The 27,857-nt window shown below is 45.4% G+C and overlaps 1 protein-coding gene and 1 long non-coding RNA gene across 3 annotated transcripts in view; both read right to left on the bottom strand.

Moving 5' to 3' along the window:
• LOC134731263 (uncharacterized) overlaps positions 1–10,957 on the bottom strand; it is a 38,292-nt gene extending 27,335 nt beyond the window's left edge. The window contains exon 1 of the long non-coding RNA XR_010113502.1: positions 48–10,957. This is a non-coding gene — a long non-coding RNA (uncharacterized LOC134731263). The remainder of the gene's footprint in view (positions 1–47) is intronic.
• Positions 1–27,857, bottom strand: part of UBASH3B (ubiquitin associated and SH3 domain containing B) — a 158,214-nt gene that overhangs the window by 104,809 nt on the left and 25,548 nt on the right. The window lies entirely within an intron of this gene.

Here is a 27,857-nt window from a genome sequence, read left to right as displayed (position 1 = left end):
CATGTTCCCCATCCCCTTCTGATTTAGTAAAGTCAAAGCTCGCTTACCACGCAATACATTTGACTGGCTTCTACAGCGGCTCACTTGTAAGTGATGAAATCTCAGCTTTTCCCCCAAACCTTTATTCCTGAAAGTCCATCATTACCAAACTCTTCCCCTGGAATAGATATTGGTATTGCCCTCTTGCTGCAGCCTCTTTTACAACGTAGACATGAAGGTGGGGCTGGGGATGGGAAAGTGAAGACTTCTAAGTCTCCAATAACATAGTTTGTTTTGAGACAGGGTCTCGCCTTGCTCTGTCACCCAGGATGGAGTGCAGTCGTGTGATCATGGCTCATTGCAGCCTTGCCAGGCTCAAGTGATTCACCCATTTCAGCCTCCTGAGGAGCTGGGACCACAGGCATGTGCCACCACACCCAGCTAATTTTTGTATTTTTTGTAGAGACAGTGTTTCACCATGTTGCCCAGGCTGGTCTCGAACTCCTGGGCTCAAGCCATCTGCCAGCCTCAGCTTCCCAAAGTGCTAGGGTTACAGGCATGCACCACCGTACCTGGCCATGAATGAGTTTATCATGTTTAAGTTGGCTGGGTTCTGCATTAAGGGAAGGTGATGGGAAATGACCATGTACTGAACACTGGCTAGATACATTATATACATGTTCTCATTTCTCAATAACTGTGACAGAAGGATTATTATACGCTTTCGGCTGGTGAGAAAAATTGAAACCTAAAATGGGAACTTGCCCCGTATTACATGGCTCCTGGAAGACAGAGCCAAGACTCATGCCAACATCATACTTAGAGATGCCTGACTCCAAAACCTGCGTGGATCTTTTTGAGGGATGCAAGTGAATGGTGCTGTCTATTTGGCAATAAAACTTTTTGGAAGAATGAATGAATAAATAGGTTACCAAAAGCCAAACAAGAAGGCCGGGCACACTGACTCACACCTGTAATCCCAGCACTTTGGGAGGCCAAGGTGGGCAGATCACTTGAGGTCAGGAGTTCAAGACCAGCCTGGCCAACATGGTGAAACCCCGTCTCTACTAATAATACAAAAAAATTAGCTGGGTGTGGTGGTACACGCCTGTAATCCCAGCTACTAGGGAGGCTGAGGCAGGAGAATTGCTTGAACCTGGGAGGCGGAGGTTGCAGTGAGCTGAGATTGTGCCACTGCACTCCAGCCTGGGTGACAAGAGTGAAACTCCATCTCAAAAAAAAAAAAAAAAAAAAAAAAGCCAAGCAAAGTTCAAAATGACTTAACAAAACTCCTTGGAGAATAGTCAGCATCTCACCTCTGAGGAGCAATCTCTCCTAGCCTCTCTTCTCTAGCATGTTGAAGATGGTGAGAACCTGCTCTTAATTCCTTTCCTTTGGACACTGAGTCTCCAAAGAGTAAGTGGCTTGGAACTAAAGCCCAGTTTTCAGATTTCTGGCTCAGTGTGTTTCCTAGCATTATGATGTCAGGAGAAGAGATAGCCAAAGAAGAACTCTATCGTAGTATTCAGGCATCATAAATTATATATTAGAGGCCAGGTGCAGTGGGCTCATGCCTGTAATCGCAGCACTTTGGGAGGCCAAGGCAGATGGATCGCCTGAGGTCAGGAGTTCGAGACCAGCCTGGCCAATATGGTGAAACCCCATCTCTGCCAAAAATATAAAAATTAGCTGGGTGTGGTGGCGCACACCTGTAATCCCAGCTACTCGGCTGTGGCAGAAGAATCGCTTGAACACAGGAGGCGGAGGTTGCAGTGAGCCAAGATTGCACAACTGCACTCCAGCCTGGGTAACAGAGCGAGACTCCATCTCAAAAAAAATAAATAAATAAAAATAAAAATTATATATTAGATTAGCTGTTTATTGCTACTGGAAGAGACAAATGAGACAATAGCCTTTAACTGCCACCTGAGATTTAGGAAGCTTATTCATTCAGCAAATATATATTTACCAGGCATTGTGGTTAGTAATGACAAAAAATAAAAAATAAAAAGATAAGCTGTCAGAAACCTCACAGCTTAGTGAGAAAAAAGCCTCATTCAAATAATTGTCTTTTATTATGGCAAGTGCTAAGCAAAGTACAAACAAGGTGCTTGGGCAGCCCAGAGGAGGAAGAGGCAAATTTGTTCTCTTGCAAGGAGTAGAAGAGGCACCACGCAGAGAAGGCACACGCTAGGAAAAGGTAACCACTCCCCGTCAGAAGCAAGAGGAAAATAGTGGAAAAGCCTGCAGAGTAGGGGTGTAGCCTGTTCTTCTGGGGCAGGAGTGTGTCATTGCCTAATGGCTTCCAAGAAAGTAAGTAGGTCAGCTAGTCCCAGATATTTGGATTTTATGGACCAATATCCTTTGAAAAACAGGGGTCTATGGGGTAGGCGGGGGTGGATTGTGTGGATTTAATGTTTAATTTTCTCCAGCAAAAATCTGCATCTGAAATCCCCATGATCAATTACCACCATCAGTTCATAAAAGTAAGGATGTTTTAATCACAAAAAAAGTAGAAAGGGTACCATCTCAGAATAAAAGGAACTTCCTTCTAAGGAAGATCATCTACCAGTCTTCCACTGGCATTCTTTTTTACTTGACTCATTTCATTGTGGACTAATGACAACAGAATTTAGGTCCAAAGTCAGGACTGAAGAATGCAGCCCATTAACCCAGATAGATTTAGAGACAAACAATTTTCTTTTACCTAGAATGGTGCAATCTTCTGCCATATAAACATGTTAATCTACAGAAATGTGCAGCTGAAATTCTCCATCTTATATTCCCTTTTCGGTATGTGATTGCATACATATATGTTTCTTCTTGGTACTCCTAGCCAAGGATTTCTATAACTATCCATCTACATAGTTCCTCTAAAAGCCTACAAGTCCACTCGTTAGATTCCAACATCAGGAGATCAGCAAGCCTCAAACTCATCATTCTAAAGGCTATCCTTGAGCCCTTTCACAGACACCCTCAGAAAATCAGCAACTCCCTAAAAGAATCTCGTATCTAGGTACTGGAGTAAAATGCAGAATGTACACTCTCTAGCTTAACAACACAAGTTGTTAGCAACAAAGCTATTTCTCCAGACCTTTATGGGAGGAATTTCCCCACAGATGGCCAGATGTGCAAACAAGACCTTTGAGTGCCTTTCAGAGCTTGGATTATAGAAGCCAGCAAAAGTGTATAGCAATGGAGAGGGATTCTTCCAAATAAGCCTAAAGTCCCAAGCCCTAGATCTGAATCCAGGGGTGGCATTAAGAATTAGAGCTCTGTGGCGCATGCCTGTAATCCCAGCTACTTGGGAGGCTGAGGCAGAAAAATTGCTTGAACCCGGAGGTGAAGGTTGCAGTGAGCTGAGATCGCGCAACTGCACTCTAGTCTGGGCAACAAGAGTGAAACTCCATCTCAAAAAAAAAAAAAGAAAAAAAAAAAAAAGAAAAAAAGAATTCGAGCTTTGGTAAATAAAGAAGGAATTTTTTGGCTTTTCTCTTCATGATGGACATTTTGACCCCTTCAGAATGGACATGAGGTGGCCTGAGAGCTGAACCCAGGCAGCCCCCACGTGTGTCCCAGTGCCTCCGTGTGACTTGTGGAGTGGATGCCACACCTGTGATCACAGGAGTCCAGCCTGGTCAACGCCTCACAAAAGAAGGGCATCAGCTGCTGCGGATTGATTTAGTCAGAGCAAGGGTGGAACGCAGTCCTGTGATAAAGTTGAACGAAGATGGGAGGTCAGCACATCCATCGGCAGCCATTTTCTTTCTGCTCTCAAAGCCCCCCAGCCTCCCTATTAACTACATGAGGTGGTAGATGGCAGTGGATGCCCCCATGAGTTGGTGAGATTTAAGGTCCCTGGTGAGGAAGCCCAGAAGCCACAAGCACACTTGTGATGGTAGCGCCTGGGGCAATAGTCCTCCTTGATTAGGGCTAGAGAGCAGGCCTTGCTTCAACAATTTCTGTGAGACACTGTCATGGCGTGTAAAGGGAAGGCTGGCCCTCGGGCAATGGGTAGTGGACTCTCGGATTGACTGTCAGTAATGGAGGGATTTTAGATTTTTTTCTTTTTTTCTTTTTTTTCTTTTTTTATGTTTTTCGAGACAGAGTCTGGCTCTGTCGCCCAGGCTGGAGGGCAGTGGTGCAATCTCAGCTCACTGCAACCTCTGCCTCCCAGGTTCAAGCGATTCTCCTGCCTCAGCCTCCTGAGTAGCTGGGATTACAGGCACATGCCACCACACCCGACTAATTTTTGTATTTTTAGTAGAGATGGTTTTCACCATGTTGGCCAGACTGGTCTCAAACTTCTCACCTCAAATGATCTGCCTGCCTCAGCCTCCCGAAGTGCTGGGATTACAGGCATGAGCCACTGCTCCCAGCCAGGATTTTAGATTTAGCTGCAACCTCAAAGCTCTGGGACTCATGAGTCCGGCTGGCAGCTAGGAGGGCAAACTGTGTCCACGGGGATAGTTTCTGTCTGTGCAGAGCCAAGGCCCAAACATATGTTGGCCAGGTTAGTGCCTGCTCCCTCCCATAGTTACAGTAACAAGGCTTAGAGCCTGAAAACAAATCCTTCTTTAATCATAGGTCTTTTTATCAGAGTGACCTTCTTTTCTTCTAACCCCCCAAATAAGGAAAACATAAGACAGTTGCCTATTTTCACCCAATGCCACTTCAAGAAAGTGCGGCCCTTAAAGAAACCCCATAATAAAGTTTTCTATTAAAAAAAAAATTGTTGACGGGGCACGATGGTCATGCCTGTAATCCCAGCAGTTTGGGAGGCCAAGGCGGGCAGATCACTTGAGGTCAGGAGTTCAAGAACAGCCTGGCCAACATGGTGAAACCCTGTCTCTACTAAAAGTACAAAAACTAGCCAGGCATGGTGGTGCGTGCCTGTAGTCCCAGCTACTCGGGAGGCTGAGGCAGGAGAATTGCTTGAACCTGGGAGGCAAAGGTTGCAGTGAGCCGAGATCACGCCACTGCACTCCAGCCTAGATGACAGAGTGAGGCTCAGTCTCAAAACAAAAAAAGATTTCCAGAGACACCCATCTGTAACCTCTCTGAGGAAAGTGGCCTCTCTAACACGCCACCAACCTGACACTCGGGGAATTCGCTTATCTTCTGCAACTAAAGTCCTTCGGTTCCCCCATGCTCAAGTGCTCCTGGAAACTACTCTCCTACTCACGGCCGACTCGCGTAGCCTTTCGCAAGGCCATCTTCAACAGAGGTAAAGAGCAGAAGGTGTTTTCAATGCTGAGAAATGTGAACTTCTTCCAGCCACCTTCTCAGAGGAAGACTCAGGAGGCTGTGATTCAGACGCTCCATATGACACCAAGTTAGACTGTTCAACTGGCAGGTTTCAAGCCAAGGACTCAGCCCGTAAATAAAAGGTCACTCAGCTTTCGTTCCTGTAAGTTGCCCATTCAGCTTATAAAGCACTTGCTGCCTTTGGCAAAACTTGGCTTTGGTCTGCAAAAGCCCCACCGCCGCAGGCACCCTGAGTAAGTTAGGTTGGTTTCCGAGTCCAAGTGAGTCATTGTTGAGGTCTTGACTACTAGCACCTTGGAGACAGTGTCCCCCAAGCCAAGAGATCTTGTCCATAAGATAGGGAAGGACAGCCCCTCCAGTGCCTGCAGGTCACATTTGAAGAATTCCAGGTCCCTAGAGTTCATATCCCCGGCTTATGCCATCATCTGTCTCTCTTCTACCCTAGAGAAATGCATCTTTCCACTAACCACTAAACCAGTATCAGGGCGCCATGTTCTCTTGCTTTTAGAATCCCAGTCATTTCCTGAGTCATGGGACATGAGATGCTTGTCTTCAAAAAACAAGGGGCTTTAAGTACAATAAAACAATACATTATATTTATGCCAAGAACTTTATGTTTAACCCTCGAGTCTCAGACAATCCCACTTATTCACAATGTCTAAAAGTTTCTATTTCAGACATGATCTAAACTTCTTTTTGAAATCAATAAACTGCCCCAGTTTCTAAACCTAATCTATGACTTGCAGGCATTTTCCCCCATATTTCCAAGGGAATAAGCATCATTTGACACTATTTATTTTGAAAAGCGGTGGTGGAGGGGAGAAACAATATATTTCTTTCTTTTTTTTTTTTGAGACGGAGGCCTGCTCTGTTGCCCAGGCTGGAGTGCAGTGGCACAATCTCGGCCCACTGCAACCTCCGCCTCCTGGGTTCAAGCGATTCTGCTGCCGCAGCCTCCCGAGTAGCTGGGACTACAGGCACCCACCACCACGCCTGGCTAATTTTTTGTATTTTTAGTAGAGACGGGGTTTCACTGTGTTAGCCAGGATGGTCTCAATCTCCCGACCTCGTGATCCGCCCACCTCAGCCTCCCAAAGTGCTGGGATTTACAGGCATGAGCCACCGTGCCCGGCCAAAGAAAAAAATATTTCAAAGAAGTGGCATGTCCACCACCAACCCTGTTCAGTAAACATCTACTCAGTACCTGCTGTGGGCGAGGCTTGGGGGAAAGAGGAAAGAGGACATTTCAGAAGGAATCAGATACAGCACTGATCTTGAGGGAGTGTCCAATTTGTTTATAGAATGAGTGAATAAATGAGAAAACAAATGATGAGTGAATGCAGAATCAGGATTAGTAGTAAGTTTTATAGCAATTCCACTCCTTCATTTAATGGTGTTAGTATAATTCAAAGATGAGTGAGGAGAATATAAATTTTTCCTGAGTTAAAAATCTGGCCAGGCACGGTGGCTCACGCCTGTAATCCCCAGCACTTTGGGAGGCTGAGGTGGGTGGATCACCTGACGTCAGGAGTTAGAGACCAGCCTGGCTGACATGGTGAAACCCTGTCTCTACTAAAAATACAAAAATTTGCCGGGTGTGGTAGCATGTGCCTGTAATCTCAGCTACTCAAGAGGCTGAAGCAGGAGAATCGCTTGAACTGGGGAGGCAAAGATTGCAGTAAGCTGAGATCGCACCATTGCACTCCAGCCTCGGCGACAAGAGCGAAATTCCATCTGGAAAAAAAAAAAACCTGGTGATTTTTTTTTTCCTACTGCTTACTGTTTTATCTGTTCCCCAAAACTCCAAACACGTTTCTTGCAACCTAGGGTTCTCTGAAATCTCCAATCTGACCTTGAACGATGAAGGCAAGGGATCTCCGTGCTTGGTAGGGGTAGGGTCCTATATTATACTTTATGTGATGATATTCTCTGGCCTCCTTTAAGTACTTTAAAAAGATCTTTATTTTAGACTCTTCTCTCTCCATGCCGATGTCATTAGTATTCTGGATGAAATGTTTCCTTGCACGTAACTATGTTGGACTTGGATTCATTACTAAAGCAAATAATTCGGTTTTCCTAGGAACAAATGCTACTTTTCCTCATGGGCTGTTTGCTGACCATCCCTCTTGGTTGAGCATACGCTGCATTACTTGGAAGCCACATGTTAGGACTAAGGGAGACATAGAGAAGTAAAGAACACAGCATCTGTCCTCAAAGAAACGGTCGTCTTCACTGGGAGGGAAGATTGAAATGTGGCATTACAGCTGGGCGTGGTGGTTCACACTTGTAATCCCAGCATTTTGGGAGGCCGAGGCAGGAGGATCACGTGAGCCCAGGAGTTTGAGGCTGCGGTGAGCATGATCATGCCACTACATGCCAGCCTGGGTGACAGAGCAAGACACAGTTTCTTGGAAACAAACAAACAAACATGGCAGTACGAGGGCTCAGAAGGGAAGATGCTAATATATTCACTCAGAGTTCAGAAAAGGCAGATGGTTTGCTTTGGGCAAAAGTTGTCAGGAGAGGTTTTCAGACCAAAGCAAGGACATCTTGAGGGGAGAGTCAAAAGGAAAGAATTAATCCTATTTTCAGCTGTGTATCCCTGAATACTCTTAGTTCCTTCAAGCAGCAGTGGGCTAACAAGTGATGCTACAGGACCGTATGCCAATGCAAGCGAGGACCCTGTGACCTTCAACAGACCTCTGCGTCACCATGGAGCTTTGAGATGAGTGTCAGAAGGAAGAACAAGCTCATTTTGAAAAGTACACAGACGTTGGAAACTGTGAGTATTACCCAAAAAGAAGCTTGAAAGGCTCCCATCCCCATCGGGTGACCAGCAGAACTTGCCACTGCAAGAGCCTCGTTCTCATTAATAAGAGTTCATTTTATTATTTCCATGCTATGTAATTTCTCCCACTGCCTTTTAGACTGGAACATTCAACTTTTTGCACTTCATATTAATTACCCTGGGGGATTCAGGCTACAGTGCACAATAAGAAGACCCAATTAGAACATTGCCTACTGTCTTTTTGTTTCTTTGTAATCCAAAATCAATCAATAACATCCTTAAATCCTCACAAGAAATGACTAGAGTTATTAACGTCTTGGACAAAGAAGCCAAGAAATTCAAAGCAGATGGAGCAGAATCACACAAATCACACAACCATGCTAATTAGTAGCAGCCCATGGGCTTGACAGGGTCAGAATGCTGGGGGTTGGAAATTTTTAATATGAAACAGAAAATATATCCCATAACACTAATGTTCTTTTTGTGATGAGACGTGATGATTCTGGTTTAATGTGGAGCAGGGTGTCTTCAGGAGCTCTGAGAAAACACAGGCTTCCCAGTGCTCATCCACATAGCACATCCCTGTCTGGGACAGTTTACTGTTCACCCTACATGAAGTGTTCTCTCACCTGTCAGAAACACACTTCCTCTACAAATTGCATCCCCTACTGTTAACATCAAGATCAGAAGTAGGCCAGGTGCATTGGCTCATGCCTATATTCCCAGCGCTTTGGGAGGCCGAGGAGGGTGGATCACCTGAGGCCAGGAGTTCAAGACCAGCTTGACCAACATGGTAAAACCCCATCTCTACTAAAAATACAAAATTTAGCTGGGTGTGGTGGTGGGCACCTGTAATCCCAGCTACTGGGGAGGCTGAGGCAGGAGAATTGTTTGAACCCGGGAGGTGGAGGTTGCAGTGAGCCGATATCATGCCACTGCACTCCAGACTAGGTGACAGAGCGAGACTCCATCTCAAAAAAAAAAAAAAAAAAAAAAAGATCAGAAGTAAACTATGAGAGTAAGATGAACATATGAACATTTACATTGAAAAATATGAAAAAAACTTGTAATGGTGTTTGGAAAATAATTGTTAACTGTATCCACTAAACCATAAAGCTTAACAAAATCCCAAACTTGGGAAATGAATTTAAAAAATGCACTCACCATGTGTAACTCTGGTCAGAGCCTAAACAAAGGAGGAGACAAAACTTACAATGTCACCCATCTCATTCAGCACTGGGGACTTTGTGCTAGTTCAAAGTGTTGAGGAATTGGATCTCTACCTAATTATAAGAGACTGACCTCTTCCTCACTCCAACAGCGGGGTTGCTCCTGGGGGAATGATGGTTACCTCAGTTTCTCTTGGCCTCTCAGATGTGCAGCATGTCGGGTCTCCGCTAGTACCCACACGATGCCTCATGCTGCACACCTACCCACTGAATGCGGCCAAGTGAATAAAGCACCACCAACAACACAACCTCTAGTTCCACTGCTGGGCTCTGGGTACCATTGTCAATTCCTTGATCGATTTCCAAAGCTAAACAATAATATTTACGTAAAGCTTAATAGATTACAAGACATTGAAATATCAGTCATCTGGGCTGGGCATGGTGACTCATGCCTGTAATCCCAGCACTTTGGGAGGCCGAGGCAGGTAGATTACTTGAGCTCAGGAGTTCAAGACCAGCCAGGGCAACATGGCGAAACCATGTCTCTACAAAAAAATACAAAAATTATCTGGCTGTCATGGTGTTTGCCTGTAGTCCTAGCTACTCAGGAGGCTGAGGTGGGAGGATCGCTTGAGCCCTGGAGGCGGAGGTTGCAGTGACCAGAGATTGCACCACTGCACTATAGCCTGGTGACAGAGGGAGACCTTGTTTCAAAAAAAAAAAAAAGAAAAGAAAGAAAGAAAGAAAGATTTAAAAAGAAAAATCAGTCATCTGATGTGTTTCTCACAATAATTTTGGAAGGTGGATGATATTATCCACAGGCATTTCACAGAAGAAGAGATAGCATAGAGGTTGCAGGAAATGCCAAGAACACATAGCAGCTTCCTAAGATTCAAACTCAATTCTGTGACTCCACGTGCCACACTCCTCTGAGTTGTGAGTTCTCTAAGATGAAGATCACATTTTTCCATCTGTAAGACACTGAGTGTTGCCATGAGGATTAAATAACCTAGGTACAGCAGGTACCTAATAGATACCAGTTCCCTCCCATGCCCCTCCTCCATCAGGGGTGAAAAGATTTAAAAATAATCCCAGTCCGGGCGCAGTGGCTCACGCCTGGAATCCCAGCACTTCGGGAGGCCAAGGCAGGTGGATCACCTGAGGTCAGGAGTTCGAGACCAGCCTGGCCAACATGGAGTAACCCTGTCTCTACTAAAAATATGAAAATTAGCTGGGTGTGGTGCTGGGCACCTGCAGTCCCAGCTATTCAGGGGGCTGAGGCACGATAATCGCTTGAACTGGGAGGTGGAGGTTGCAGTGAGCCGAGATCGCAACATTGCACTCCAGCATGGGCTACAAGAGCAAAACTCCATCTCAAATAAATAAATAAATAAAATCCCAGTATATGGTCTGCACACACTACACATTTATACCCACAAATTCAGATTAAAGTGAACATTAATGACCGTACTGAAGCAAATAGATTTCCAGAGGCATGGGGAGTGCTGGGTGTCGGGTGGATGGAATGTGGGGGCTGTGGGATCATTGGGAGTTAGGGAACTAGCTTTAGGTTCTGACCATTGTAGCAACTCAGTGAGCCTCCACACACGGCACCCAGGATGCTCCCACACCTGGTTTCTAGTATCCTCACAGCTGGCACCTGCCTTACCAAACATATGCCCCAGGCTCTCCCATACTGTGAGTGCAGTTTTCATTACATAATGCATCCATCTTCTTGCTCTTCTTTAGCCTTATACCATCCTAATTTTCTATAGTTCCAAAGCCATTCTCTCCTGCCTTGTTGCAAGGTAGGGAGAAAATGTAAAATTCAAATGGTCACATAGTGTTACTTGGGAACAACTTTTGCCAGAGCCTAGATGAGGGGCATGGAAGATTTTGGAAGGTGGGGAGCAACAGAAGATAGAAATCCATGCCTGGTGTGAATTGCAACAAAAATTTGGCGTGACTATGGGGGTATGGGTAGGGGGAGAGGAGGTCATCTGCAATGTTGACAACTTTTCATCTAATAGGACAGAGAAGAATTCCAACTCTAAGAGAAGAGATCTGCCAGGTATACTGGCGAGAACACTGAGACTACATGGCTGAGCCCAGCTCTGCCCTTAATTTGCCAGAGCAGTCATTCCACCACCCTGGTTTCCTCACTGAGAGAATGTGTGGGTTGGACAGGGCTGGCTTTGGAATGAGACAAATCTAGGTTCAAATGCAGGCTCCACCACTGACTCCTTATGCAACTTTCGGCAAGTTTCCTTACATCGCCACGCCCCAGTGCTCTTAACTGTCAGATGAAAATGAGAGAATGTGTTTCCGGAGGCTGTTTGAGAATTAAATGAGGAGGTATATAAATATACTCCCCCTTGGACAGTGTCAGGTCTATGAAGCTCCCAGCACAGCAGCTGCTTCCTCTTTTCTTTATTCTAAGTTGCTGTAAACCCATGTATCTATGGTGCAACGCAATGACTCAATCCTGGCTTATTTAATGTGGCTATCCTGCCCAACCTAAGTCCTGACTATCAAGGTACTGAGGTGCTGTATGCTGAAGCAGCAAATAAACAATTCACGTTGGACAAGAAGATGGAAACAAGTGTGAGGGAGGATGGTGGAGGAAAAAGGATCCAGAAGTGGGAGGCAGTGGATCTGGGTTCGAATTCTAGCGCCCTCAGTCACTAGAAATCTCTGGAACTCTATTTGCTTCAGTACGGTCATTAATGTTCACTCTAATCTGAAGTTGTGGGTATAAACGTGTAGTGTGTGCAGACCATATACTGGGATTTTATTTATTTATTTATTTGAGACGGAGTTTTGCTCTTGTAGCCCATGCTGGAGTGCAATGTTGCGATCTCGGCTCACTGCAACCTCCACCTCCCAGTTCAAGCGATTATCATGCCTCAGCCCCCTGAATAGCTGGGATTTCTGAGCTTCAGTTTTCTCTTCTGTAATAAAGGGAATAATCACATATGTAAAAGTACTTTGTCGATTGGAAAGCGCAATTGAAATGTTAGTGGTCTGTTATGCCACCATTCCCGTTGTTTGGAGAGTCCAATTACTTGAGTTTGAAAAATGTTTTGAGAGCTATCTAATTCCTCTTAGCAGTCAAACAAAACTTCAAACTTCCCCCAAACCCTAATCTTCAAAATCAAATGGCTGCTGTGTAGATTACTGATGTATCCCCAAAAGAGCTGGGCTGACTTTTCTTTGCTATGAACAAACACCGCCAGTGACCCACTGGAGTCACCAACTCCTGGTGGCCTGATCTTTACTTGAAAAACAATACGGTAAACCACCCTCCTATTTTAACAGCTAGCACAGGGCAGGGCGGGAGGAACCCCCACCCACGCTTGCTCTGAACAGAAATCGTGCTGCAGCTGATGTGAAAACAAGATAAGGAGAAATGTCTGTCAACAGACTCTGGCCTGCCCTAGAACTGGGCTGCTCTCCGTGTATTCTGTACAGATGGGAAGGCAGGGGCCATTAGCCACCTGCAGTTCTGCTCTGATGTGGCTGCGGTACTAAACACGGCCCAGGAAAGGGTGGGCATAGCTCGGACACACGTGCAACTTACACATTCTAGTCTTTAGCTAAAGTCTTTGAAAATATAGATTTAGAAATGTAGTATTGGTTGGGTGCAGTGGCTCACTCCTGTAATCCTGGCACTTTAGGAGTGCCAGGTGGATCACCAGAGGTCAGGCATTTGAGACCAGCCTAGCCAACATGGTGAAACCCTGTCTCAACTAAAAATGCAAAAATTAGCTGGGCATGGTGGCAGGTGCCTATAATCCAAGCTGCTCAGGAGGCTGAGGCAGGAGAATCGCTTGAACCCAGGAGGCAGAGGTTGCACTCCAGCCTGGGTGACAGAACGAGTCTTCATCTCAAAAACAAAAAAAAACAAAAAAAGAAAAGAAAAAAGAAAAAGAAACGTAGGGCCCTGAAGAAATCCTCATTAAGGTTAAAATCCTGCCGGCTTATTACCGAGAAATTAAAAACTATTTGGGGCCGGGCGCAGTAGCTCATGCCTGTAATCCCAGCGCTTTGGGAGGCCAAGGTGGGCAAACCACCTGAGGTCAGGAGTTCAAGACCAGTCTGGCCAACATGGTGAAACCCCGTCTCTACTAAAAATACAAAAATTATCCAGGCATGGTGGTGGGCACCTATAATCCCAGCTACTCAGGTGGCTGAGGCAGGAGATTCGCTTAAACCTGGGAGACGGAAGCTACAGTGAGCAGAGATCGCACCACTACACTCCAGCCTGGGCAACAGAGTGAGACTCTGTCTCAAAAAATAAAAATAAAATAAAAAATAAAAAAACTATTTGGTTATCAGGCTGAGTGGAAACATAAGCTCAATGTGACTATTAAGTAACTTCCCAACAGTTCTAAACTACCACCCGTAGCTCTAAATGAAAACTTCATTTTTTAACCACTTTGGGCATGGCTGGGATGTAGGAATCAATGTGTTGATGCAAAAATGCTGCAAGGCAGTTCTTTTCTCTGTCTTTCCTGAGCATCATTAGACCTCCAGGGAGTGAGGCACAGTGTAACTGAAGGTCCAAACAACATATCTAAGGCACTAAGAGGATCACAATGCATAAAACACGATGTGCATAAATGCTGACGGATAACGGGGAAAAAGTAAAAAAGAAAAGAAAGAAAAGGAAAGAAAACCACAGAGTCTCCTAAGAGCTACTGAAATGGCGACAGCATCAGACACTTATTAGCATTCACCACTCAAGGAGACATTCCCAGAAGGGGTTGAAGCGTTATCAAGGTTGGGAGGACTCAGCATGTTTGCAGAGGAGGAGCCGGATGCATATGCTCACCAGCCTGCTGGCACGAGTACTGGAAACTCCCACCCATCCGCAGGCTCTGATCAGATCATGCCAGAGCTTCAAGCTCCTTCCAGGCATCCATGCAACTGAGTGATGACAGGAGTGGATAGAAGAAATAAATGCAAGGTTTTGAATTTTAAAGCAGACCAGTGGGCCGGGCGCGGTGGCTCACGCCTGCAATCCCAGCACTTTGGGAGGCCAAGACGGGTGGATCACTTGAGGTCGGGAGTTCAAGACCAGCCTGGCCAACATGGTGAAACCCCGTGTCTAATAAAAATGCAAAAATTAGCCGGGCATGGTAGCAGGTGCCTGTAATCCCAGCTACTAGGGAGGCGGAGACAGGAGAATCGCTTGAACCCGGGAGGCAGAGGTGGTGGTGAGCTGAAATCATGCCACTGCACTCCAGCCTGGGGGAAAGAGGGAGACTCCACCTCAAAAAAAAAAAAAAAAAAAAGAAAGAAAGAAAAGAAAATAAAAATAAATAAAATAAAATAAAAATAAAGCACATCAGTGGTGAATGGCATACCCTGGCATACCTCAAATTAAGCACAGGCTAAGTGTTCTATGCTAACAGCTAGGGTTTTCAAATCCAATGTGGCACACTAAATCTTGACACTCAAGGAACCCACAGTCCAAACAAGGCTTGTTTTAGGAGCTCTTCCTTGCCCTGTGCTTAAAACTCTTAAAACTTAAAACTCCCTCCACTGTCTTCTGATTATCAATAACAGCATTTCCAAGACTTCAGCCATTTCTATCATCAACCCATTAATTTTTCTATATCAATATCTATACTGTACTATATTTAAGTAACTTCCTTCCTTCCTTCCTTCCAAGTTTTTTTAGAGACAGAGTCTTGCTATATTGCCCAGACTGGACTGCAGTGCCTATTCACACATACAGTCATGGCACACTGCAGCCTACAACTCTCAGGCTCAAGCGATCCTCCCACCCCAGCTTCCTGAGTAGCTGGGACTACAGGCATGTGCCACCATGCTGGCCTGAGTAAGTTTCATTAAAATAACCTATCTACTTTTATTCAAATAACTTTTGAAGAAAATGTTATTTTTACCATAAACAGAAAACTAGTACCACTTGCCATTAAAAAAACAAAACAAAAAAGGAAACAAAGGAATCTTACTAAATTCTTGTTACATCCCCTCCCTGCCAGTGTTCTGAACCTAAGGCCTATAGCTCTCATAAAAAAGAGATTAACAAGTACTAGAGAGGTTTTAAAGATAATAGGCTCTGAACTGAGCCCCTCACCCTTTGGAATTAGAATTGTAAAAAGAAAAATTGTTCATTATGTGATTCATCATTTCCTAATGTCACGTCTACATATCACCCAAATCAGGCTGCATGGGCCACCTGATACCACCTGCGTGCCCTAGTCGACCTTATGATTGGGCCTCCATCATTGCATCCCCAGAGCTTCAAATGTCACATAGGAAAATTGTAAGCACACAACACAACTGGGTGAATGACTGAATGAATGGATGCATCGCTTAGCCTCATCATTCTTTCTTTCTTATTTTTATTTTTTTCAAGACAGAGTCTCACTCTGTCACCCAAGCTGGAGTGCAGTGGCACGATCTTGGCTCACTGCAACCTCCACCTCCCGGGTTCAAGATTCTCCTGCCTCAGCCTCCTCAGTAGTTAGGATTACAGGCATGTGCCACCATGCCTGGCTAATTTTTGTATTTTTAGTAGAGACGGGGTTTCACCGTGTTGGGCAGGCTGGTCTCCAACTCCTGACCTCAAGTGATCCACCCACCTCAGCCTCCCAAAGTGCCAGGATTACAGGCATGAGCCACCACGCTCGGCCATCATTCTTTATTTCAGCCTCATTTACAGGCTTATTTTTCCTCCCATGACCCATGCCCACTCATCCCTCCATGACTTTGTCCATTCTGTACCTTTCATGGAATGTTTTACTTTTCCTCCAACTGGTCAACTCTAAAATCTTCAAGTCTTAGGGTGTGTGATCTTCCCTTGATGGTTTCTCCTTACCACTCTGGGTGGAGAATAGACGTTCTTCTCAGTGTGCCCACCACACACTTATTGTCAGGCCTCTGAGCCCAAGCTAAGCCATCATATCTCCTGTGACCTGCACGTATACATCCAGATGGCCTGAAGCAACTGAAGATCCACAAAAGAAGTGAAAATAGCCTTAACTGATGACATTCCACCATTGTGATTTGTTTCTGCCCCACCCTAACTGATCAATGTACTTTGTAATCACCCCCACCCTTAAGAAGGTTCTTTGTAATTCTCCCCACCCTTGAGAATGTACTTTGTGAGATCCACCCCCTGCCCACAAAACATTGCTGCTAACTCCACCGCCTATCCCAAAACCTATAAGAACTAATGATAATCCCACCACCCTTTTGCTGACTCTCTTTTCGGACTCTCCCCACCTGCACCCAGGTGAAATAAACAGCCTTGTTGCTCACACACCACCTGTTTGGTGGTCTCTTCACTCGGACACTTATCACACTATAATCACAAATGCACTTGTCCTTTCTCTCCCTACCAGTCTCTAAACTCCTTGAAGGGAGGAATGTGTCTTCTATTTCTGTTGTCAGTACCTGGCATTAGTTGACACTCCATAGATATGTGTGGAATGAAAGCATCTCTGGCTATTGCCCCATATTCTCTGATCGTATGAGACAAACCCTGTCTTTCCCTTCTCTGAGTTTTAGCACATACTGTGTCTTTGACCAGTATGTGCATACTGCCCTCGGCAGTATGCAAACTGTCTTCCACATTCCTGCTGAGAAGGCTCGCGGGGCCCATTCTCCAAGCCAAGGGTGCATTCCTTCCTCTCTGTTCCCACCATACCCCCTGAATATCACCTTTACTGTAGGGTGTATCCCACATCTCTGCAATTCTTTGTTTCTATGCTGCTGTAATTCGGTAAATTATGAGCTTCTTGTTTTTGTGTCCCCAAGGTTTAGAGAGTGGTTGGCATCTTACAGTGAGTAATCAATAGATATTAAATACCATCTGAAGAAAAGAATGAATGTTTAGCAAGAAAATATTTTACTAATGTTTAGTAAGAAAATATTCATCTTTCTTCTCTTAGCAATCCCAAAAGTCCCTGGAGTTGAGGTCAGTAAAACCATAAACATATTAAATTTATTGCTGACTTATATGGAGTACCTACTATCTGCCAGGCACTCTGTCAACATTATCTAATTTAATTATCCCCATCTTGTGAGGTAGGTACTTCTATTGATGCCAATTTCCAAGTGAGGAAATCTGGGCTTAGGGAGATTAAATCACTTGTCCAAGGTTCTATAAGTGGCAGAGCCAGCACATGGAACGAGGCCTGAAAAGCTCCAGTGTTCTTAACTACCACTCTGGCCTGGACTCTGAGCTTATCCTGTCTGACCTACCGCCCTCCTTCATGATCAGAAGCCAGATCCTGGGCAGATGGATCTGGGCCTGCCTGGGGGTAGCACTGATTGTGTCCTTTGAGAGCCCAGCTAAGCCACCAAGCAAACCCTGCCCAAAACACAGAACCCCGTCACAAATGGCCATCACAGCCTTTTGCTCAAGCCAGGGGACTCAGCAAAATCACCAGCTCCACACCTACCCAGCAGAAGGCCAGGCAAGGCAGCCTTTTCATTGATTCCAGAAATGTCTCTTTTTCATTTGTAAAATACCCACATTTTGGGATTTTCCCGCAAGTGGTGGGTGGCTACAGCAATAACAGATGAACTGGTATCTTTGAAAGCTGAATAAAAACACTTTTCAATAAAGATTTTAAGCCTTAAATTGACTGAGGAGCTAAGTGAGAGTCCAGCAGCACCCCGGTGGGAGAAAACATTGGCCTGGTTTTTATAACTGCATTCCCTGCACGAGAGGAAAGGAGTTACAGCTGCTCTTTCTTCACTCACAGCCTGTGTTGAAAGCATCTGAGCTAACAAAGGCCAGTTTCCTCTAGTTTGCACCCAAGGAAGTCAGAGAAATGCTGCTTGGCTGCAGAAGATTTGTCCAGAAAAGAGTGACTTTAACCTACAAAAGCCAGCTTCAAATAGTTGTATAAAATTTGAGAGGAAAGAAAAGGAGTCAGAGCCACCTTGTAAAAGCTCCTTCCTGCTTCTTGATGATGTTACCAGAATTCTCTGCAGGAAAGGCCCGGCAAAGGCACAGAGCAGAACACACAGCCATGTGGTTTCGTTTTTCCAGTGATGAACCTCTCAGGAGAAAAACTCCGTTTTGGAGAGAGGCAAACATATCTGGACAACAAGTTAACCATGACCTTTCATTTGCTGGAAATGAGCATAACCCAGGGGGAGAATCCTGCCTAGGGGAGGAGTCCGGAAGACCCGGGGTTTGGTTCTGGCTTTACCGCTAATTTGCTTCGTGGCCTTCAGTAAACCATTTGAGCACTCTGGGCTTCAGCCTTTCACAGAAGTGAGAAGATCGGGCCCAATGATCAAGTTCCTCAGCTCGGAAATACTATGATATTAGTAGCATATTACAGAGCGCAAGATGACAATTCTGACTCAACTCTCCCAGGTGCTGTACCCTAAGGAGAATCCTCTTCCACTAGCAGCGCACACCACCCTCAGCCATCATTCCCACAACCGAGGCATTCACAACCGATGTGAAATAAGGCAACAAGCGTGAGTTTTGGAGGGAGCATAGCGCTATGTGTCTCTCACTGGCTCTCCATGCATATGTATCTAAACTTTAGCAGCTGCTGGGCTCATGACAGCCAGTGGATTCGGAGGCCAGAAGATATTGGCAAGGGATGCTTGGGACAGCGGCAGTTTGACTGCCAGGACCCCATCTTTGAGGCCGCTGAGATGTCACAGAGGCTACCTGAACTTCAGATAGGGTAGCACAGTGCAACCACACACCCTTCAAAACCATGAGAACGTAATTCTACTTAGCATTTCACTTACTAAAACCAAAAGTCAGATGTAAAGTAAGCTCAGAATAGTAGCTACCATTTATGGAGAGCTAACTATATGTAAGGCACTGTGCTAAGAACTCTACATGTATTATAATATAGGATCCTCATTTTTTATATATATGTATAATTGGAGAGAGAGAGAGATATATATATATGTATAATTGGATATATATATATATGTTTTCCTGCCTCAGGAGCAGGCCTCAGGAAACAGAATCTCTCTGACCATTCACCTGCCCTAAGGCAGGACTTTAACCTTCCAAAGCAGGCCTCTGACTGTGGGTCAGAAGACCCTCCCCAGAGAATGTCCCACCCTGGGGGAAGAAATGCTGAGGTAATGAGACTTCCAAGAAAACCCAAGAAGGCGGGGTTTGGTGGGCTGCCCACACGGAGGGTCCTGGAGGGTGGCGCCAGGGGAGGCCGTGGAAGCTCCATGCCCCTTCCGCCCATACCTCACCTTACACATCTCCTCAACTATATCCTTTGCAATATCCTTTATAGTAAATCAGTAAACGTTAAGTGTTTCCCTGAGTTCTGTGAGCCGCTCCAGCAAATTAATTGAACCAAAAGAGGGGGTTGTGGTAACTCCCAACTTGAAGGCAGTTAGTGAGAAGTTCCAGAAGCCTGGACTTGCAACTGGTGGGGATGAGGGCAGTCTGGGGCCAGAGCCCTCCCACTGTGGGATCTGAGGCTATCTCCAGGTAGACAGTGTTGGAACTGAATTGGAGGATACTAGCTGGTGTCTGCTGCTTGCCATGTGGGGAAAACCTCCACATGTGTTCATAGAAGGCTTCCTCGGTGTTGATGATTGCTGTTGCGGTGTAAAGGCAGAGGAAAAACCCAGTTTGAGAGTTTTCTGGAAACAACCTCCATTTTACAAAAGAGAAAACTAAAGGCTTTTAATCCCACTCTGCTATTCAGGACACAAAAATTCGTGTGTAAGAATATTCATCTAAATAAAATGACCTAGTTTTCCAAAAATAGGGAACTGATTAAATAGTATATTCATGTACTAGAAATGCAGGAGAAATCATTTTAGACAAATAATTGACAGAAAAATGTTTAGACAAACAATTGACAGCAAATTGCGAAGTAATAACCTCAATTTTGTTTAATTTAAACATAATTATAAATAATATGGTATTTATTCTTTGGGTTTTTCCATACTTTTCAAAATTTACACAATAAACATACGTTACTTTTTACATTGTGGGGCTATTTAAAAGCCCATCAGAAATAACCAACAGCTGGCCAGGCGCGGTGGCTCACACCTGTAATCCCAGCACTTTTGGAGGCCCAGGCAGGCGGATCACGAGGTCAGGAGATCGACACCATCCTGGCTAACTCGGTGAAACCCCGTCTCTACTAAAAATACAAAAAATTAGCCGGGCGTGGTGGCGGGCGCCTGTAGTCCCAGCTACTAGGGAGGCTGAGGCAGGAGAATGGGGTGAACCCAGGAGGCGGAGCTTGCAGTGAGCCCAGATCGCGCCACTGCACTCCAGCCTGGGCAACAGAGCGAGCCTCCGTCTCAAAAAAAAAAAAAAAAAAAGAAAAGAAAGAAAAAAATTAGCCAGACGTGGTGGCGGGCGTCTGTAGTCCCAGCTACTAGGGAGGCTGAGGCAGGAGAATGGCGTGAACCCGGGAGGCGGAGCTTGCAGTGAGCCGAGATTGCACTACTGCACTCCAGCCTGGGCGACAGAGCCAGACTCCGTCTCAAAAAAAAAAAAACAAAAAAAAAACCCACAAAACCCAAAAATTAGTGGTGTGGTGGCATGTGCCTGTAGTCCCAGCTACCCGGGAGACTGAGACAGGAGAATTGCTTGAATCCGGGAGGCGGAGGTTACAGTGAGCCGAGATCGTGCCACTACGCTCCAGCCTGGGCGACAGAGCAAGAGGGAGGGAGGAAGGAAGGGGAGGAAGGGGAGGGAGAGGAGGAAGGGGAGGAGGGGGAGGAAGGGGAGGAGGGGAAGGAAGGGAAGGAAGAAAAAGAAAGGCAAACTCCCATCCCTCTCGGTGTCTGGATCCTGAGGAAGTGCTTTAACAGGTTCAGATTCTACACAATTGTCATCACCCCAATTAAAACCAAGAAGTCCTCTCAGCTTCTCCCTTTGTTCCTGAGGTGTGCAGTAAATAGGTGGGAAACCAAGGCAGTTGAACAGTTCTTTCTCCAAGGCTGGGGCACCTGCCATGCCGAGTGGCCCAGACCCCTATGTTCTAAAGAAGTCAGGCAGAGAAGCAAAAATAAAACCACTTAATAAAAGAAAACAAAATTTATGTATAATCTATCTCTGCTCAACTATTATGATATCATTATTATTAGGTATTTAAATGAGGCACTGATGGCAGGATAGGGAGGTAAGACAGGACAGAACTGGCTTCATGACTTGGCAAATTCTCTCATCTTGGAGACACGGGAGCACCAGGAAGAAGATGATCATGGAGAAATAGCAAGACTCAGAGGAGTGGTGGGGGAAATGCAGAGGCTGGCCTTCAAGCACACATGGATTAAAATGCGGATCCCATTTTACTGAGTGATGCTGTGCAAATTCTTAACTTTCTCATCTGTAAAATGGGTTTAAGGAGGCTGCTGAAAGAAATAAATACAGCATACAAAACACATAGTAGAAGCATAGCAGAGGACATGCAGTAGGTGCTTAATATCTTTCTCGTGGTCCCTCCTCACTCATCTGCCCCCCCAATACAACACACCTGCTCTCCATCTTCCTCAAGTTCTAAAGTTTTCCCCTTCGCAGAAGAGTAATATAAAACCTCCCCACTGGAGGCCCAGTGCTGTGAGGGACCACGTTAAGTGGAAGGTTTGAATCAAAGGGCAAGTCATTTCATCAGTCATCACTGCTAAATAAGAATCAGGCAGGCAGCCCAAGCGGAAGGCAAGTTGCCAGCTATTTCATACTTGGAAATACCGTGACCTTATATGTATTACACACTGCTAAAGTGTCTACCATGATGCCATCAAAATCATCTACCATTTTTGTGGCTTATGACAGACTTTCTACTTTTGTATTTGCTGTATCTTACTGGAGGTACAGAATAGAAATAGCCTCATTTGCCCAGGTGCGGTGACTCACACCCGTAATCCCAGCACTTTGGGAGGCCAAGGCGAGTGGATAGCTTGAGGTCGGGAGTTCGAGACCAGCCTGGCCAACATGGTGAAACCCCCCATCTCTACTAAAAATACAAAAATTAGCTGGGCGTGGTGGTGCACATCTGTAATTCCAGCTACTCAGGAGGCTGAGGCAGGAGAATCGCTTGAACCTGGGAGGTGGAAGTTGCAGTGAGCCCAGACCGCACCACTGTACTCCAGCCTGGGCGACAGAGCTAGACCCTGTCTCAAAAAAAAGAAAAAAAAAAAAATCTTCATTTTACTTACCAAAAAACCGGGCTTAGAGAGATGGGTTGATTTGTCTGAGATAAGCTGGCACATAGGATTAGGAGAGGGAAAAAGTCAACACCCGGACTAGTTATTTCACTAAGGCATTTGTGGTAGGGTAGGAAGAAGAGACAGGGCCTTCTAGCCTCCATTCTCCTCCCAAACGCCTGCACACGGCGCTCTATTAACAAGCCTGGATGGCTTTTCCTCCAGGGCCATGTTCTTTCCCTGCACACCACGGCCAAAAGCCTTACTCATCCTGCACAGATCCAGCCCCCAAACAAGCTTTATGGTTGTTTTCTTAACATTTAAGACCATCTCAGTACCATCTCCACCTTTCCTGTAAATCGACCACTCCACTGGCAACACATCCTTGGATCCCGGTTAGGAGGAACGTTTGCTTCCGGATCCACACCCTGGAGTCAAGCCCTGTGCTTCCTCTCAGAATAACTGTACCTGAGTCTGCTGTCTCATGCTCCACCATGCGTGTTGGCCAGTCTAGTTACATATTTCTCCTTGGTAGCCGTTTGTCTCTTCCTCGACATGACTCAGCTCATAGGAGAAAAAATCTGCTTCTCTCAGCTCCACTTAGACTTTGTCTGGCAGACTTTTTGCTAAACACTTAAGCAGCCCCAAATAATCATGTTCCCCAAAGGACTCCAAAGCACTTAAGGCCATAGTTGGGACTGGACTTCCTCAGGGTGGAAGTGACCCGGGAAGAAACCTGCTCTTTTTAGTCTTTATTTTCCATGAGCAGAGAGAGAAGGGACTGGTGGTCTTGCAGAAAGAGCGCCAGGCAGGCCTGGGTTCAGTACCTGCTTTGCTCCTCCCTGGCGTGTGGGCTTGTGCAACTTAACCTCTCAGAGCCTCAGTTTTCTCCTCAATAAATGGTGGTAACATCATCTGTTCAGCCTGTATCCAAATAGGGCTGCTATGAAGCTCGAGGAAGACCCCACGAGGTGAAAATGCTTTGAAAATGTAACGAGCTATAAAAATGAGAGGTGCTGGCCGGGTGCGGTGGCTCACGCCTGTAATCCCAGCACTTTGGGAGGCCAAGGCGGGTGGATCACCTGAGGTCAGGAGTTCGAGACCAGCTTGGCCAACATGCTGAAACCCCGTCTCTACTAAAAATATAAAAAAAATTAACTGGGCATGGTGGCAGACGCCTGTAATTCCAGCTACTCGGGAGGCTGAGGCAGGAGAATCGCTGGAACCCAGGAAGTGGAGCTTGCAGTGAGCCGAGATCACACCACTGCACTTCAGCTTGGGTGACAGAGCGACACAAAAAAATAATAATAGTAAAAAAGAAGTATTTTCATTATCACGAGGATGTGTCAGATTAAAACACTTTATATTTTGAAAACTCCATCTCTGCCTATAAATTGGAGTACTCACAGGCAGACACTTTCAGAGGGAAACCCTACCCTAGGTAAGAGTGACAAAGATAAATTAATTTGCTCTATAGTATTTCTTGAGCACCTGCTCTGTGGCAAACACTCTTCCAGGCAGGAGAATCAGAGTAATGAATAAGACAGTCAAGGTCTTTGCTCTCAAAAAGCTACATCCCGGGGGTGGGGATATGGGACAGAGAATAAGCAAATAAAGAAGAAAAACAAGGCAGTTGTCCTTCCACTGAAGGTACAATGGACTTTCACCATATTTTCCTATTCTGAGGCTGCAGAAACATCAGCTGCAAATTCAGTGATAATCCAAGGAAAAGACCCAGAATTGGTGGAAAAAAGATAGTATTTTCCTCTTGCCGGGGGGCAAGATAATGCAGTTTCAGACCCACGGCCCGTGAAGATATGTTGATGAGCCAGAAGAATGAAGGAATGAAACATCTGGACAAATGATTTATCAGTTATATAAGGATTTCTAGCCTCTACTTGGAAGCCTTGTTGAAAGGCTCTCTTAAAAAATAACCACAGGCTGGGCGCAGTGGCTCACGCCTGTAATCTCAGCATTTTGGGAGGCCAAGGTGGGTGGATCACCTGAGGTCAGGAGTTCGAGACCAGCCTGACCAACATGGAGAAATCCCGTCTCTACTAAAAATACAAAAATTAGCTGGGCGTGGTGGTGCATGCCTGTAATCCCAGCTACTTGGGAGGCTGAGGCAGGAGAATCACTTGAACCCAGGAGGTAGAGGTTGCAGTGAGCCATTGCACTCCAGCCTGGGCAACAAGAGCGAAACTCTGTCTCAAAACAACAACAACAAACACAAACCTGCATCGCTTTGAGTTCCTCTTTACTTCTCCAAATTCAGGAAACTGAACCAAATATTTTCTGCTCTAAAATTGTTGATACCTCATCCTTCATAATATGTCACCCCTTCCAGGAAGCCTCACCTGCTTTAGTGAGGTTAACACACACTCTTCTCTGCCGCTCTTGCTATCTGTGAATAAGTACACACAGCATTTTCACAATATACCACCATTCCTAACTTTTGCTTGTCTCTCTCTAGAAGATAAGCAACCCCAGGCCAGGACTAGGCCTTCCTTATTTGATTTTGACTTCTTAGCACCTAGTATCAGGCAGATACATAGTAAGTACTCAATAAATGCTTATTCACTAGATCACTCCTCATTGATCAATCTTGTCTCTACAGCCAATTTATTAGATGGGTTGAATGTGAACACAGACTCTAGGATACGCCTTGTACATGTGTATAATAGGACAAAATGTCTCATCTCAGTCTATTCTTCAGCGACTTTCCCATTTTTTTCTATAAGAATGTGTGCTGTATCTGATGTTTTATCAAGAGTTTTTGGTCAAGTGAGCTTTTGATCCAAATGAGATCTATATTAAAAACTAATAGTTTCCTCTTGACTTAACTATCAACTTAAAGGAACTACAAGAAATAGATGTTCCCTGCCATCCAGGGCTGCAATCAGCATAATCTGGGCTATGGAGACTTTAGACATTAGACCTGGTCATCAACAAGAAAATTACAAATAAAAAAATCAGAAAAGACTGGGCAGGGAAGCTAACTACACTAAAAGACACAACCCTCCATCTCAAGTATAGATCTTATTTGAAACCTGGCTCACACACACACACACACACAAATTTTTTTTTAAATTATAAGGCAATTGAGGATATGTGATCACTGACTAGATATTTGATAATATTAAGTAATTATTTTTCAGGTGTGATAATGATCCTGTGGTCATATTTTATTTTATTATTTTTATTATTATTTTTTTGAGAAGGAGTCTCGCTCTGTCCCCCAGGCTGAAGGGCAGTGGCGCAATCTCAGCTCACTGCAACCTCCGCCTCCAGATTCTCCTGCCTCAGCCTCCCAAGTAGCTGGGATTACAGGCGTGCGCCACCACGCCCGGCTAATTTTTGTATTTTCAGTAGAAACGGGGTTTTGCCATGTGGGCCAGGATGGTCTCCAACTCCTGACCTCAAGCGATCTGCCCGCCTTGGCCTCCCACACTGCTGGGATTACAGGTATGAGCCACCATGCCAGGCCCTGTGGTCATAATTTAAATAGTCACAGTCTTTTAAAGATACAAACTGAAATACAGACTAAATGATACATCTAAGACTTTTTTTTTTTTTTTTTGAAACAAGGTCTCACTCTGTCTCCAGGCGGGAGTGCAGTGGCGGCTCACTGCAGCCTCAACTTCCAAGGCTCAAGGGATCCTCCCACCTCAACCTCCCAAGTAGCTGTGACTACAGGCATGCACCACCAGGCGCCTGGGTAACTTATTTTTTGTAGAGATGGGGTCTCACTGTATTGCCCAGGCTGGCCGCAAGACCAACTCCTGGGCTCAAGCAATCTTCCTGCCTTGGCCTCCCGGAGTTTTGTGATTACAGGCATAAGCCACCATGCCTCACTCTAAAATTTAATTCAAAATTATATGGGGAGGGTGGGGAAGTGGGTGGTATTGATGAAACAGGATCAAGGATGAATTGCTTGACGCATTTGTTTTGTTATACTATTCTTACTACCTTAGGATAAGTTAGAAAATTTCCATTAAATTTTTTTAATCAGTAGTTTATTATATTTATAATCACTGTAGGATGGCTGGTGAATTCTACAGAGCAAGCTTCCCCATGACAGTGCTGGGCTTGGTGCAGCTCCCTCTTGGAGGGGAGGGGAAGCTACAGGCAGCCCAGAGCTGGGTTATTCCTCTAGCCCTGCCAGGAGAGAATGAGAGGAGAGCTGGCCCCTAGTGTCCTAATTACCATCTTCCTCAAAGAAGCTCTCGGTTAGAAAGAGACGTGCATCTCAGGCTCCAGGAACCAAATGAAGGAGAAAGAAGTGTTTCTCAACTTTTTACACGGAAAGATACGAACTCGGGAAAGGCAGACTGGAAAGAATATGGAATTTGGAGTCAGAAGGTTAGAGTCACTCCTTGCCCCACAACTGGGACAAGTGAACTTCTCAGGACAAGTGAACGCCTCAGCGTCCCCATCTATAAAAATGGGAATATAACTATCATCCATATCAAATAACTGCCATGAGGATGAGATGAGATCTCATACTGGACGGTGAGAGGCAGCTTGGTCCCGTGGGTCAGACTTGCGTCTGTTGGTGGCTCTGTTGTACCATCCACACAGTCAACTACTAAATAAATGAAAACTATTATAATTAATTATTTAAGAAAAAGCAATTTGTCCAAGGCCTCACGGTGCGTCGGCAGGGTCGGCAGGGTACTACGCAGGAGGAGAATTTGCACTCACTATCCTCTCAATGATCCCTCCGAGCTTCCAAGTGGCTGTACATGGGCAGATGATTCACGACTGGTGCTTTTTTGACAAGGCAGGGAGAACAGACAGGAGATGGGCCCATCTTGTTCTGACAGCTGGGCCACCCTGGGTGGCAGTGATGAGTCAGCCTTGCTGCTGCCACACTCAGCACACAAGGCTTCCCAAACCCAGGCAGAGCATCGTGGATCGCAGACACGCTGACCATGCAGTTGTGTGATGGCAACAGATGACTTGTCTCTTTGTGTCCCTTCCCCAAAAGTACTCAGTAACCTAACAGGCTTCTACCAGCCTCCAAATAGAAGCATCTTTTTTTCAAACCCTGAAGGGATCAAGCAAGCCAGAGGGGTAAGCATGTGGGTTTGCATGCATGTGCCTGTGTGTGTGTGTGTGTGTGTGTGTGTGTGCATGTGTGTACAGAAGAATGCATATGAACCTGTGCCTATTACCCCTGCAGACAGTGTGGTATCCCAGTGTCATGGTGGAAGAACAAGGAACAGGACATTCAAACAGTGGATGACCAGGTCCCTACTTCCCAGGACTCGGCTTTCTTTGGAGGGAAGCTTATCCATGTTCCCCGAGGACCTCCTACATACATGATTTCAGAGTGCACTGTTCAGTGTGGCTTGTCTGGGACTTATATTCTCAATCTCATCATTGCCTTTCTGTGTCCAAAACCAAAGCATCAGAGGTACAAGAAGGCAAAACTCCATTTCCTCTGTGAGCACTGTTCCTGTTTGACTGAGGAATCTGGCTAGAACAAGAAGAAATAGGGCCAG

The sequence above is a fragment of the Pan paniscus genome, chromosome 9, assembly GCF_029289425.2.
Source record: "Pan paniscus chromosome 9, NHGRI_mPanPan1-v2.0_pri, whole genome shotgun sequence".
Lineage (NCBI taxonomy): Eukaryota > Metazoa > Chordata > Mammalia > Primates > Hominidae > Pan > Pan paniscus.
Note: the sequence above shows the minus strand (reverse complement) of the source record. Positions and strands in the feature narration are given on the sequence as shown.